The 14,756-nt window shown below is 47.9% G+C and overlaps 1 long non-coding RNA gene and 1 pseudogene across 2 annotated transcripts; one reads left to right on the top strand and one right to left on the bottom strand.

Annotated features, from left to right (window-relative positions):
* The first annotated feature begins 53 nt into the window (after positions 1-53).
* LOC149353115 (RNA helicase Mov10l1-like) lies at positions 54-14,178 on the top strand (annotated as a pseudogene). The gene is made up of 2 exons (XR_016289330.1): positions 54-205; positions 11,337-14,178. The product of XR_016289330.1 is annotated as an RNA helicase Mov10l1-like (transcript).
* LOC149353116 (uncharacterized) lies at positions 1,219-9,042 on the bottom strand. Its single transcript, XR_016290912.1, has 3 exons — positions 8,611-9,042; positions 7,848-7,938; positions 1,219-1,686 (listed from the first exon to the last, which is right to left on the bottom strand). It is a non-coding gene; the product is annotated as an uncharacterized LOC149353116 (long non-coding RNA).
* Positions 14,179-14,756: the final 578 nt, after the last annotated feature.

A 14,756-nucleotide genomic window follows, 5' to 3' on the forward strand; every position in this document is an offset into this window, starting at 1 on the left:
CGCCCGTATGAGCGTATGAGATCTAAGCATGACACCCGGGAAAGTCACAACAGATGGCGCCATTTGCTAAGAAGAAAAAGGCGCTGGAGTCGCTGGAGGCGCCTTTGTCTTTGTGGCCGCATCGGAAGATCACTAAGACTCGTGTTCCATCTGATCGACTTTCTGAGAGACTCTTGTCCATAGGATGGCCTGGGAAGGTGCACAGGTGCGTGAGTACCAACGCTTCGTCTGAACACAGGTTAGACCACTGTGGTAGAAATATACCTGCTTCCAAGGGCGTCCGCAGAATTTTTTCCAGGGGGGGGGGGGGGGGGGGGGGGGGGGGGCACCCGATGTCCGGGTATGGGGCGGCGGTAGGTTAGTACCAAAAAGAACTAGTGCATAAATAATATCCGTAATTCCAGGGGGGGGGGGGGATGCCCATGCCTGCTTCATTCGGTATTACGGCACCGACCGAATTTTTTCGGGCGAGCTGAAACGGCGATACTACCATGGACATTGTAACTACTACCCTTGACGTTGGAAATTCGGACACTTGCTAGGTGGCCTTCACAGCGAACGGTCCTGATCCGCGGGCGAACTCAAAGAATGCTAAAGGAGAGGAAAGGGAAGAAGGGGATTTTACTCGCGAATTCACTCGCACGTGGTGGGCTGCGACGCTGTTCCAGTGTCGACCTTTTGTGATCAAGTGCGCTTTTGAGCATGCGATATGGGCCGCTGCTGACGCCCGGAAACTTCCAAGCACACGCGGAGCACGGCCAGTGTAAGCGGTCTGGTCGCTGTCCTTGACCTCGTCAACTGGTGCTGCTTCGGCTAATGGACAGGGCACCTTTAAAGGAGTTTCCATTCGTCTATAACTCGCACCCGGCCCAGAAGGGTGTCTTGTGCTTTCAATACATCTTTCGCGTGGGGTGTTTCTGGAAAGAACGAGCCCGCAAAAAAAAAAAAAAAAAAGCGTGACCCAAATGTGTTGAGGTGAGTCACACCCTATTACCGCCGAGCCACAGGCGTTTTAGCGCATCTTACACCGCTACACCCTTCAGGGAAAATGCATGCAATCAGTTCATAATTTGTTCCCACTTTTATTACTTTCCTTAAGTGTTCTATAAATTTACCATTATAATGCCTATATAATGTAATATAGCTATATTACTGGAGCTCTTCATAGCAGTAGGGAGGCTGTGTGCACCTAAAACATTTATTGACACACAAATCATAGAACTGCAGAAATGGGGAAAATTTTTATTAGAACAAAACACGTCCACAAAGAAAAGCACAAGAAGCTTCTCCAATGAATTCCTTACTGCCATCCAAGGAGCACTAATAATTTCAAGGTACAACTGCACCATACCTGCTTTTATTGGTTTTATGGTGCTGCAAGAATAAGATTATATTGCATTTATTCTACCTCCTAACAGAATGAAAAATTCATGCTTGTGCAGCCTTATAAACCAGCTTTATGAAGGCTTAGACTGTGACACTAACTCCCAGGAATAAGTGTCCAGATGTTTAATAGCTTCTATGCAAGCTTAAGGTAGCTTATGCTGAACATCCATATTCCTGACATTATGGCAGTTGTGCAGTGAGCCAGCAGTGGCGAGCCTGCTGAGTAGTCATCCTCCCTCGACGAACAGGTTCTCGGCCACCTCAGGATTTTCTTCGGAGAACAGCATACATGGTGCGAGTCTGCATTTTACACAAAAACAGTCAAAATATTTCACATCAGTTTACACTGCTCAATGATCCTTATAAAATGCCAACATACTGCTCATTATTGATGCATTTTATTACGCATGACAACGCTAACAGAAAGAAGAAAATCTGCCCATGTGGCGAGCAAGCGCCAGCTGTGATTTCCTGAACCACTCCAAAGAGGCCATTGTGGTTTCAGAAAAAAATAGCTTTAAACAGCATTATATAAGAAATGTAAAAGCTACCTGTTATGAAATGAGTGAAGGTGGTCATGCCATGCAATTAATTCAGCACAAACTGCTGCAAGCTAGTGCAAATTACTGGCCTGCCTGGCGAGTAAACTATAAATGGCACAAAACACTACGCAAACAATGACGAAAATAGCGCACTTCAAAATGATTTACAACACCACCAAGTAATGTGTAACATTCACTGTAACAGCAGAAAGAATAGTATCTGTTCAAAGTCAATGACACAACCCCCTCCACGAGAGTGGTCGGCTGCAACGTAACACAAATAAGGGAGTAATTACTCATTGGCATCCACCCAAGCGCAGCCATACGGCTACAAAGGAAAGCTATACAGCTTTCTCAGAAACTTCGTAGGTAAAGAAAAATTCGTCCTGGTCCGGGGTTCGAACCCGGGACCACCGCTTCACCGGAGCAGTCGTTCTACCAACTGAGCTAACCGGGACGGCAAGCTCATGGTAGGGCGAGAGCGAATTGATCAATAACTCGAAGTGGGAACAGTGTTGGTCAAATGTTTAGGGGAATCCCCTAAGGTGGAGTAAATTTGTAATAAGGGAGTAATTACTCATTGGCATCCACCCAAGCACAGCCATACGGCTACAAAGGAAAGCTATACAGCTTTCTCAGAAACTTCGTAGTTAAAGAAAAATTCGTCCTGGTCCGGGGTTCGAACCCGGGACCATAGCTTCACCGGAGCAGTCGCTCTACCAACTGAGCTAACCGGGACGGAAAGCTCATGGTAGGGCGAGAGCGAATTGATCAATAACTCGAAGTGGGAACAGTGTTGGTCAAATGTTTAGGGGAATCCCCCAAGGTGGAGTAAATTTGTAACAAGGGAGTAATTACTCATTGGCATCCACCCAAGCGCAGCCATACGGCTACAAAGGAAAGCTATACAGCTTTCTCAGAAACTTCGTAGTTAAAGAAAAAAAGAAAACCCCGGACCAGGACGAATTTTTCTGAGAAAGCTGTATAGCTTTCGTTTGTAGCTGTATGGCTGCGCTTGGGTGGATGCCAATGAGTAATTACTCCCTTATTACAAATTTACTCCACCTTAGGGGATTCCCCTAAACATTTGACCAACGTAACACAAAGCATGCATTCATTAGTATACCAAGCATGCAATATCTTGATAGGCAGGCAACAGTGCTAAGCTGACATCTCTCATGTCTGCAGCAGTAAAGTAGGAAATCCATCAAGAAAAATTTGCACGGGGTCACTAAACTACTTCAAAGAAAGCTGCCAGGTCAGTTGGTGCACGATTCTTGGCAAAACCACTACATTGTACTTTTGTTCACTACATGGTGCATGAGCTGTCAATTAAATTTCCTCAGAATTTTACATCGTCGAAAGTGTGGGATGCACTCACAGTCCGACATGTATCTTGCTAGCTATCCTGTCTCAGTACTGCCGACGTGTTCCATTAGACAAATGTTGACAAGCTGACCTTATTTCCCAACATATGACAGAGAGATCTTCTAAACTAAGCCACTGTCGCATGCTGTGAATTTGTCTCGGTGCTTTGTCTTGCGCTGGGCGCGTTGCATACTACGCTCAGCTACTTTCTGCGAAAAAGCAAATGAAGCCATTGCAAAGAACTTCTGCAAGCTGCAAAAGGTCAAGCGCCAAACAGTGAAGAATGAAACCTAAAAACTTGTGTAAAGCCAACAACTTCACCAAACTAGGGCTGGCTGTGAAAAACAGTAAGGGCCTATGCCTGAATGCCTTCTGTATGGCAAAAAGACACAACGATAACTGGCCTTTCAGAGTAATTGCTCTGAACAAGGATCGTGGCAGCAACCCTTAGGGCAGTATCTGCAAAAATTACTCTCCTTTCTCAACGTGGAAGACCTTTTCCTGGTAAAGAAGCCAGAAGGAGCGTCTTCTCACTGTCATCAAGGGACTTACATTACACACTGCTACATACTGACTTGTTTGAGACGGTAAGAGAAGGAATTGCATCAGTGGGAGCAGTACGATTCCAGAACCAATGAAGAATTAATGCGGATAGATTCCTCGAGTTGCTAACCATCTATTTCTGTTCTACCTATGTAAAGTTTAATGATCTGTACATACAGTGGCAAGGAGTATGCACCAGTTCCTGTGTTGCACCAATTCTATGCTAGCCTGTCAAGATAGCCAGCTAAAAGAAGCTCTGCATGGCACCAATTTGATAACCTTCCGATTTGTGGACAACTTCCATGTAATCCACAAGCTTCATAACCAAGGGCAACACAAGGGCATTGTTCGCATTTTAAGACCTTCTTCGAAGTTCTTGCCAACTTTGAGCTGACCAAAGAAATGCCACTGGAGGTACAGCTTCTCGATCTATGGCTGTACATTGGAGAGGCCCATATGTGCTGGTGTTATGTCCCACGGTCGAAAAAGACTTGCTACAGGCATACTGAAAAATGTCCAAAATAGACCGTGTATTGACAGTCAGCAGGAAAGCATTGAGGCCCAACTGACATGGTTACCTGAAGCTGGTTTCCCGGATGACCTCATCTGCAGCCTTGGCTTATAGATAATGAAAGAAATTCATTATCCCTTGGAACGTGCTGTATCAGTCAAACAGGAGATGCCTAAATCACCGTCTGAGTGAACACAACAGCTCCTTAAAACCACCTCCCGAAAGCAATATGGTCATATATTGGCTGTTGTGCGAAAACTGCACCTCTGCTTTCAGCTGAACAACCATACTGTACACACATAAGGACCAGCACACGCGGGAGATTGTTGTTGATGCGTTTGCTCCATCGGGAGCAAGACAAGTGTGGCAGCAAACCTTCTGCTGCACTTACACGAAAAGAACTATGCTCGGGGACAGCTTTCTGTGGCTATACAGTGGAAGCTACGAGGGCGAGGCTTTCACAAGTGCACTCTTATCACGCTCTCACCACGATCTCACAAGGGACAGGGGCGTTTAAGCTGGCAGCGCGTGCTCGTACCTTCCACTGCATAGCCACAGAAAGCTGTCCCCGAGTATAGGCTACCTCAGCAGCTTAGATGGCAGAGTAGTTACTTTTTCTACATTTGATTTTTTTGTTTTGTTTCTATTCGCCACCGTTTGTTTTTTTTGCCATATGCAGTCAATCTTTGATGCAGTGCCACGTGTCGGTTGTGCTCGTTTTTCACCTATTTATTGCTTGACAGCAATAAAGGTCATTAGTCGTGAGTCAGCACTGTGTCTTTAACTGATAGCTTCACAATGTAAAGAAACATGTCTGGTACTACCTCACTCAAAACTAACAACAATAATCTTAAGGGGTCACAGACGAGAGTGTACTAGAATGTGAAATAATGCTGTTCTGCAGGCACCTCATAGCAGTATGAATATTGATTGCATGTCAAAGGCTAAGCTTAACGAAACCTTAAAGATACAAACATTAACAGATGAGCCCCCCAAAAGTAATCAGGGACTGTTTGTTAACTGGCACCTGTTCCTTGGCAATGATCACATGTGCTCCACGTACTTCACTGCCAACGTGTGTAATCAAAAGGCATTATGAACACGAGTGCTATATCCACTATCATACTGCAGGCTTTATGCACAGACATAAGAAACAAAAGCGACAAAAACAGCATTAATTGAAAAAAAAAACAATTTACACCAGTGGCCACCATTACATTTGTCAGATAGGCAGCTACCTCCTGAATGCATGCTTATACCCGAGAGAAAACACTTACTTTAAACAAGCAGTCTGGCACTTTAGCTACACTTCTAGAATGCTCCATCTCACAACTTCGTAAAGTGGAGCCAAATCTATGCCAGTGAGGCGACAGCTTCCAAAACTGTGGCTGGCCATGTTAGAATGGCACACATGTGGAAGACGCTGCCTTTCACTCACAACTTCTAATGCACTGCAAGAAGTGGTGAGGTGAAATATACTACTCTGCTTGCAAGTCACAGACATGCTGGAATAGGAGCAGCAGGTAACTGCTACTGATTACACTGTGGCCCTTGCTCCGAGCAGTTGAAATAATTCTGATGCCAGCTACTGCTACCTAAAAAAAATCAGTGGGGTTATGAGCCACACAGCTGACTATTCTGCTTTAAAGGGACAGTGAGGAGAGCTCTTAATATTTTTTTAAAAGCAAAATCCGATAGTTCGGCATTTCATGGCTTTGTTGCCACTTGGCCGGCAGCGAAAGATGCATTTATTTCTAAGAAATTTGGATTCGAAGTTGAAAAGTTTTTCCCGCCGCTCCGATTCAAACTTGGGAATTCTCTTATGACGACACAGGACTAAGTGATGTGAAACATGACGTGCACATGACGTAACGCAGACTCCGTGATTTCTGGTGGCCAGCAGTGCGGCCTAGCAGCAGCCGAAAAGAAAGCTACCGCCGGCCGCACATTAAAGGCACCTATCAGGTATTGCGGCCGTCGCTACCGTCGCTTCGTTTACGTTTGCACCGGCATTTTGCCAGCGTTACGATGGATCCCGTTTTTGAAGCTGTCAACGAAGTTCTCGCAAATAGACACCTTTAGCATACCGTGTACCTTGTTACCGTTAGCGGAATACCGGGAGCCTGCCTACCGCCGGTGAGCAGGCACTGATTGGTCCCGATGCTGCAGGAGCGCGTGTAGCTGCTGGGTACGTGGCGCCATCTGGCGACGGCAAGGAGATTTGCGCATGCATTGGCTGCGCCTCAGTGATTCGTGGCTTCTCGTGTCCTACTGTTTCTAGAACCATTGGTTCTAGCAACACTGTTTTGTCATATGACGTCATCACGCTTGTACTTGCCAGTTTGGCCTGTGGCGGCGATACCTGTATTTTGGTTCTTGCTCTTTTCTACGTTACAAGAGCTTTGTTGTCAGTATGAGTGGCGTTCTTGTAATCAGGAGCTGGTATTCTGTCGATCCAAACCAACTTCAATTTCTCCTCAGTGTCCCTTTAACATAGTCTGGACTGGCATAAGTGACTGTACAGGAAATAGATGATGTATTAAAGCCAAAAAGCCATTCAGCTAACTCTTGCCTACATCAGTATGTGTGCTCTTGGTGCCAGATGCCCAACAAACTAATCCTCTAGGTTTTCTTGCTACCTTTACGAATGCCTTTTAGTTGATCCTAGATGCAGCTAACTAGCTTGAATGCTGATGCTATAGTAAGCGTCCAGGTTTTTTTAAAATTATCACTCTTGATTATCTAAGTATTCATATTTGCTTCTGCAGTAGTCTTCTGATTGGCTTATGTAAATGAGTACCTGCATTATATGTCATATTGAGACCCTTACATATGCCCACATATATTTAGTTACAAAAGCATGTCTTACCAGTGAGTTGGGGTTCTGTTTTAGCACAGGATTTTATTTTGCAGCACTTTTTGTAACCACCCATTTTCCATTACAGACAACCGATAATGACAATGTTTAGAAATTCCCAACTTCGTGACAAATAAAGATGCACCGAGAAGCTCCAGTTTTTGTAATAATCACATTCACATCATACAAAACAAACCCATCCACACATTTGGCACTTCGCTCGCCTTCTCTTGGAATCCACTCTAAGTAACGGAGTGGATTCCAATAGAAGGCAAGCATAGCAGGGGACGGCAGAAAGCTAGGCGAGCGGATGCGATTAAGAAGTTTGCGGGGATACGGGGGCCACAACTGGCAAAGGATAGGGCTAAATGGAGGGACACGGGAGAGGCCTTTCCTGTGAAGTGGATGTAATCAGGATGATTATGATGATGATGAGAAAGCTACGTTCAACAACACTCAAATTGGTTTGCAATAACCCTATGCTGACAACGAACTGGCAAGGATGTACAAATAAATGAGGGCATGGTTAGGCTATGTACCCTGTTACATGAAGCACCTTGATGAAGAAAAGAGAAAATGGCCCAAAAGAGAACCTAACATACAACATAAAAAGAAGCTTGCAGCAAGAACTAAAACGCACCTTTGCTTCCATAGTGCTCATGAATATTTCCCGGTTGCAACAAGGTGAACGCTACGGCTGTGGACTCCCATGTGTATGTAGATGTTTCCCCCTGCAGACATCCATTTAATACCATCACGATTACCGCCAAAATTCAGAAATTAGGTCACTCGGGCCAAACAATGAAGCTTTTAAAAACTGGTTAAAGTAAGCTAAATATACCTAGTTCGAACATCACAGGATTCTTTAATCTGGGTGCCGTTCTTAATAGAATTAAAAACCAAAATAGATAGCAGCGCCGACAAACTGACGCAAAAACGACCTGCGGCCAGCGCCTGCAGCACAAAAAAATTTTAAGTTTATCTCAGACGACACGCTTACGCAATGCATTTTACGCAGAGATAAGGTAGTACTGCAGTCCCTACGCACGGACGCAAAAATTACCACGTGCAAATAAATCGTAGGACAAGGAATTTGACGAAATAGCGTTAAACGTACGGCTTTAAATTTGACAGAACACACATACTAGACCTCTCATGCCGCATGCGGCAGTACTCTGTAACATTCGTTTCGTCAAAACAAAAACAGCTCTGTGTGAATGATTCTCGGCGAACTCTGTTCAGCGCTCCTTCTCTTCCTAGGATACACGTATGTATACAGAGGCCTGTCGCACTGCAGATATTGACACTTACGTACTAGAAGCGGCAAGCCCTGACGCCGCTCTTTCGTAAAATATCCTTTGAAAAATGCAAACTAGCATGTATGAAGGCACAGTATTGCTCACCATTCGAGGCAGGTGCGTAGTCGTGCCGAGCTGCTGTACGCCTCCAAATCACGGCAACGGTCGTGTTTTTCATTAACGCCGACTTCAGAACGATTTCTACATTACAAATGCATTCTGGTGCATGAACACGCGCACGTAATAACTTCGCCCGTGCTTTCTGTTAAAACATGAACGAGCGCCGGCCTTTCTGCCAATCTAGAACAAAGAAACGCATTCGGCAAAGCCGCCAAAGGCTGCTTCTGTTCGATACGTCAGATACGGTACTTGGAAAGCAGTGAACGAACCTACGCATTTCTCCAGTAATATATGCACAAAAAAACGCTTCAGTTGAACGCGGTACCTCGAAAAACGTGGTACAAAACGCAGTTCACGTCAACCACTGCAGCACCCGCACCATCAAGCAGCCACCACACCACCGCCACGGCCCACGGTCACGACTCACGAGTCACCACACACATTGGAGGGAAAAAATCAACAAAGGCGCAGGCGTGAAGGTACCGATGGCCGCCTAGCGGCAGAAATTTAGTTTCGCTTTCAGTTTTGAGATCAGTTTATTGCGCATTTTACAGTGCGTACGGAAGCTAGAATGTATTTGCAGCATCGGAGTAGCATAAAACGCGGTTGGCATCAGTTGCCAGTCACGGAAAATGCGAAGTGGTTAAATATGATATCTTTCTCGGATTGAAAAGTTGCCATGAATTGGCCCCTTGCCATTTTTTTTTGCGTTCACTCCAGCGGTTGCATTTCGATGGTGGCGAAATAAATATTAAAAAAAGGGTAGCCTATATCGTCGTCAAAAGTGGAGGGAGCATGAAATGTATGGCAGACAAGGCGTAGCACATTCTAGGACGGCACCCTCACCGTCAAGCGACACCTTTGAAGGCCCGCACAGGGCCGGTGCCAGGGCATGCGTGGTGGGTGGCTCAGAGGGGTAGGAGAGGGGTGGGAAGGCGCGATGTTATGATGGATAGGCATAATGCCCCTAGTCCTGTGGCACTGCTCTTCATAAAATTAAATGAATCAACAAAACGGAGCGGTGATTGAGAGCAACACATAAGGCCGAATGCGGACTGCAGGGTGTGATCGAAACGCTCGACAGATTTTGTGCGGTCCAGTAGTCCTTCGGCTCCACTTGGTGCTCTCATGGGCCTGCACAGCTTGCTTTCACTCCCGGAGCGCCGGTTCCGAGTTCAGCGGGCGGACGGAAATGTTCGCTTCAGGTTCTAGCAGTTCTAGCTCATGTTCTCTGCCCGCTGCGCTGCGGTGTATAGTCGATGTTCGTTAGTTTGCGCAGAACGGGAGCTGAAAGCACTAAATGCCTGGAACGTCCGTGTGTTGTGCAATGTCAGTGCACGTTAAAGAACCCAAGATTGCCGAAATAGTACGGAGTCCTCCACTACGGCGGCTCCTATAGCTCAGGTTTAGCTTTCGGGCATTAAACGCCGCATACCACAGCATTTAACTTTTTGCAATGGGTTGTACAGGTACGTTCTGCTACTCGTTCAGTTTTGGGGAGCACGTACGTCGGGACAAAATAAAATTTTTGTTTTCCCCACTTTGCACTTCGAGTTTCTCAAGCTCTTCTGGGGACCTAATTAACTTAGGTCTCCATAGTTACCTTTCTTCCAGTTGACACAGAGGTTGCTTCAAGAAATAGCTCATTTTGGTCTTGTTTCTTGTGCGTGGTTTCGTGTGTAAAGTAGGATAAGCGCATGCTATCGGCACCATCAAAGCGTTTGTACTGCTTTCATAATTAGTTAAGTTGGGGTCGCCATGTGGAATGTTGCCTTAAAGGGAAACTGCATAGGCTTTAGAAATCAACGAGTTTAAGAGGGTCGAATGTGTTGAGCTTTCAGGTAAAGCATGCGAAGTCTTTTTAAGCTAGCACTTGAAATAGGGAAGTAATCGCCGATTTAAATCCGGACGCCTTTCAAGCTTCTCTGCAGCGCACAACGCCAAGTGGTGGTGGTGGGGGGGGGGGGGGGGGGGGCATGATGACGTCATCGAAGGTATCTCTACATTTCCAACGCACAAACGCTTGCTTTGAAGGAAAAAAAACAACGCCACCGAAGGCAAACCCTGCCGAGAGTTGTTTGGCAGCGTCTAACGAGTCAGGGCAGGGTGTGCTGATGACAGCGGTAATTTGAAATCATACCTTCCGTGATGTCACGCTGAATTTCTCTGCACCCCTCCGGTGCACTGAGGAGAAGCGCAAAATTCAGTCGTCGATTACGTCACTATTTTAAGTGCTAGTGCAAAAACACTTGGCATGCTTTACCTACAGCCTATATAGATTTGAATTCTTGAATATCGCGAAATTTTCAAAAAAGTGCTGCAGTTTCCCTTTAACATTGGTGTCGATGCATCAGTAAAACGTGGAATAAAGGCCGAACATGCATGTTACTGCTTCACATGTGTGCGCGATGTTGTCACAGGAACTACGCTAACATACTTCGTCCCATAAAACACACGAGCTAAGGCTATATTTTGTTTTTTACATTTCCCTTCCTCAATTAGTCCGTTATGCAGCAATGAGGAGAAGCCAGCTTTACATTTTTGAAAGGAACACCCTTGCATGCACTGGCGGATATTTTGGCCATATGCACCCGCCCTTAAAATGCTAGGGTGTAGGTCGGGTGCACGAGTAACAGAAACTCTCATTCTGTCGGGTGCGAGAGTAACTTAGTGTGTTCACTTTAAATGTGTAAATTTTTGTTACAGTGCAGATATGACGAGGAGCCCATACCTGGAGAGGTTACGCACCTTAACCCCATCGAGCAGTATGGGCTCATCAACGGAGAGCCCCCGCCTTCCACCATGTTAACCAAGGTGACGAAGATGGGCATCAGGTGCTTGCACCTCCTGGACATTTCCACACCAGTACCCTTATTGGAAGGATTTGACCCTAAATTTGAGGTGCGCTCTGGTGACTGGCTGCGCCTCAGTTTCGATCCCGGTACAGGCAACGTGTGTGGTATGGAAGCTGTACGATCGAAAGAGGTTGTAGGTGAAGTAACTCGCCTCACGTCTACAGGCGGCATCATCAACCAGCAGATAGCATTCTCAACTGAACAGTGGCCAAGTGAAGCACCGCGACCCCGTGTGGGGCTGCGGGTAGCAGTTCAAGCCATTGAAAGTGACCAGGGAAACTTAACATGGCGGGCTCTATCAGTTCAGCCATACATGGAAGAGTCGGCCGTGACGTCGCCATCCAGCCCTGTTGTCCAGAATGGTGACACGGAAGACAACAATGACCTCTGTTCAGTCCCTGGTGGCCTTGATGTGCCTGGTGTAATTGACTTTGGCCAGCTAAAACCTGGGCAGAGCCACACACTTCAACTCTGCATCGCGAACGCAACGGACAGGCCACATCACCTGCTTGCATGCAAGCTTCATTCCACGAGTAAACAGGTGGCACTTGCAGAAGCGTTCAAGCCATACAAGATTGCCTCGGGTGGGAAATTTAGCTTAAATCTTGTGTGCACTGCCAGTGAACTCGGCACGTGCCGTGAGAAGATTGAGCTCGAGTTTGAGGAAGGGTTCTCTGCCCACTGCGTGGCCTGTGTCAACGTGGTGGACCCCCTGGAGCAGAGGCTACTGCCGTCGAGTGTTCCCCTTCCTTCTGCCACAAATACCCACTCAACTGTAGCTGCAGCAGTCCAGAATCGGCTGTGGACTGTGCCGGGTGAGCTATTTCCAGTGCGTCAAGCGAAGCTTCCTGAAAGGCTTCCTGACTTCCCAGTGAACGTTGCGTTTTGGAACATGTCACCTCAAGATCTAGAGAATTTTGTGAGTGGATCTCTTCGCCAGCCCTTGTGCCCCGATAACTATGTGGAGAAGCTTCAGCTCCTGCTGCATCTGGAAGAGGTGCATCTGAGACGCGAGCTGGAGGAGCGGGTCCTGTGCCCTGCCCTGCTGAAACTCGAGGGCCACCTGGTGCGGCTCAGCCTGACTTCGTGACTGGAGCAGGCCCATTTCCCACCTCGGGTCGGCGACCGGGTGGTGGTGCGACCAGTCGGCGCAGCATCCAACCAGCAGCTCAGTTACGAGGGCTACGTGCACCAGGTCATGTCTGATGATGCCCTCTTAAGGTTTAGCCTTGCCTTCAATGAAGAACTCTTTAAGAGCCCTGGTCAAGCTTGGCAGTTGTTCTTCCAGCTGAACCGCACCCCATTGCGACGCTGCCACCTAGCTGTGCGTTTGTCACGCCCTCTTCGTTCGGTGCTATTTCTAAGAGCTGGAGCAACACAGTCCCCGATGTCGGTGAAGCCTCTGAAGCTAGTCAACGAGCAGCTAAACGAGCTGCAGCGGGAGGCAGTGCACCACATCATGGCAGGCAGCAGAGGTCCCCTGCCTTACATCGTCTGGGGTCCCCCTGGAACCGGCAAGACTGCCACCATAGTCGAGGCCATCCTGCAGGTGTTCCTGAACATCAAGCACAGCCGACTGATTGCCTGTGCGCCTTCAAACAGTGGAGCTGACATTCTGACGGAGAAACTGTGGGCGTCTGGCAAGCTGGTGTCTTCAGACATCGTGCGGCTCTTAGGGTACCAGAGGGATGTCAGTGTGGTTCCGTCTACCATCAGACACCTGTGCATGAACACGAGGGCCTCGAAGATAGCAGCCCGGCACCGCATCGTTGTGTCCACTATGATCACAGCTGGTGCACTCTACAGCCTGGGCCTTTCACCCGACCATTTCACCCATGGCTTCTTGGACGAGGCGGGGCAAGCGACGGAGCCGGAGACGCTGGTGGTGATGGGGCTGGTGTGCCTGGCGGGAGGTAGGTTTGTCCTGGGCGGAGACCCCATGCAGCTGGGCCCCGTAGTGCGGTCTCGGCTGGCGATGAAGGGCGGCCTGGGTGAGTCCCTCCTCCACCGCCTGCTCGGTGGCAGCAGTGGGGATTCCATGCCACCACCTGTGCCCTTCACGCGGCTCACCAACAGCTACCGTTGTGTGCAGACACTGCTGGAGCCATACTCAAGGCTCTTCTATGACAGCGAGCTTCTGAGCTGCGTGGGCAATCGGGACCGGTGGAACCTGCCAGACTTCCCAGTGTTCTTTCACGGTGTGCGAGGCTGTGCCCAAAGGGAAGGCTCGTGCCCATCATGGTTCAACCCATCGGAGGCTGTACAGGTGACGCGTTACCTGCAGCGTGCGCTTGGGCCCTGGGGGCTGCTGCCCGAGCAGGTGGGCGTGGTGACCCCCTACCGCAAGCAGGTCCAGAAGCTGCGCTGCCTTATGGACTCCCTCGACCTGCCGCACTGCAAGCTGGGCTCGGCCGAGGAGTTCCAGGGCCAGGAGCGCAACCTGATCATTGTCTCGACGGTGCGAGGGAGTGAAGCCATGTCTGTAGATGGTGGCGGTCGAGGCCTAGACTTCATCTTCAGCCCCAGGCGCTTCAATGTCGCCATCAGCCGAGCCAGTTCCATGCTGGTGGTCGTGGGCAATCCCGACGTGCTCACCCTGGATAAAAATTGGAAGTCTCTCATAGACTACTGCAAAGCAAACATGACCTGTTATGGCCTGGCTGCCGATTTAGATGTGGCCTGCCCCGCTGTTTTTTAAGACTCCGATAATGTGGGCTTGTGTTACATTTTGTGCGGACATGACAAACGATAACCAGCTTAATGTCAACTGGTCGCTTGCAGCGTGATAGAATATGAGACTGTTTTTTTAGCAAATTTTCCCAATGAAGTGATTTTGTTTTTGTGGTCATTTATTTTTGAAACTTCAATTGTGCTACCATTTTTTGGCTGCTCAAAAGTTCGAAAAATCCAGTCGATGAGGTATGCATCATCATCATCATCATCATCATCATCATCATCATCATCATCATCATCAGCCTGACTACACCCACTGCAGGGCAAAGGCCTCTCCCATGTCTCTCCAATTAACCCTGTCCTTTGTCAGTTGCCGCCACTCTATCCCCGCAAACTTCTTAATCTCATCCGCCCACCTAACTTTCTGCCGTCCCCTGCTACGTTTGCTTTCTCTTGGAATCCACTCCGTTACCCTTAAGGACCAGCGGTTATCTTGCCTTCGCATTACATGCCCTGCCCAAGCCCATTTCTTCCTCTTGATTTCAACTAAGATGTCATTAACCCGCGTTTGTTCCCTCACCCACTCCGCCCGCTTTCGATCTC

This window comes from Amblyomma mixtum, chromosome 3 (genome assembly GCF_055824585.1).
Source record: "Amblyomma mixtum isolate Tamu chromosome 3, ASM5582458v1, whole genome shotgun sequence".
Taxonomy (NCBI): domain Eukaryota; kingdom Metazoa; phylum Arthropoda; class Arachnida; order Ixodida; family Ixodidae; genus Amblyomma; species Amblyomma mixtum.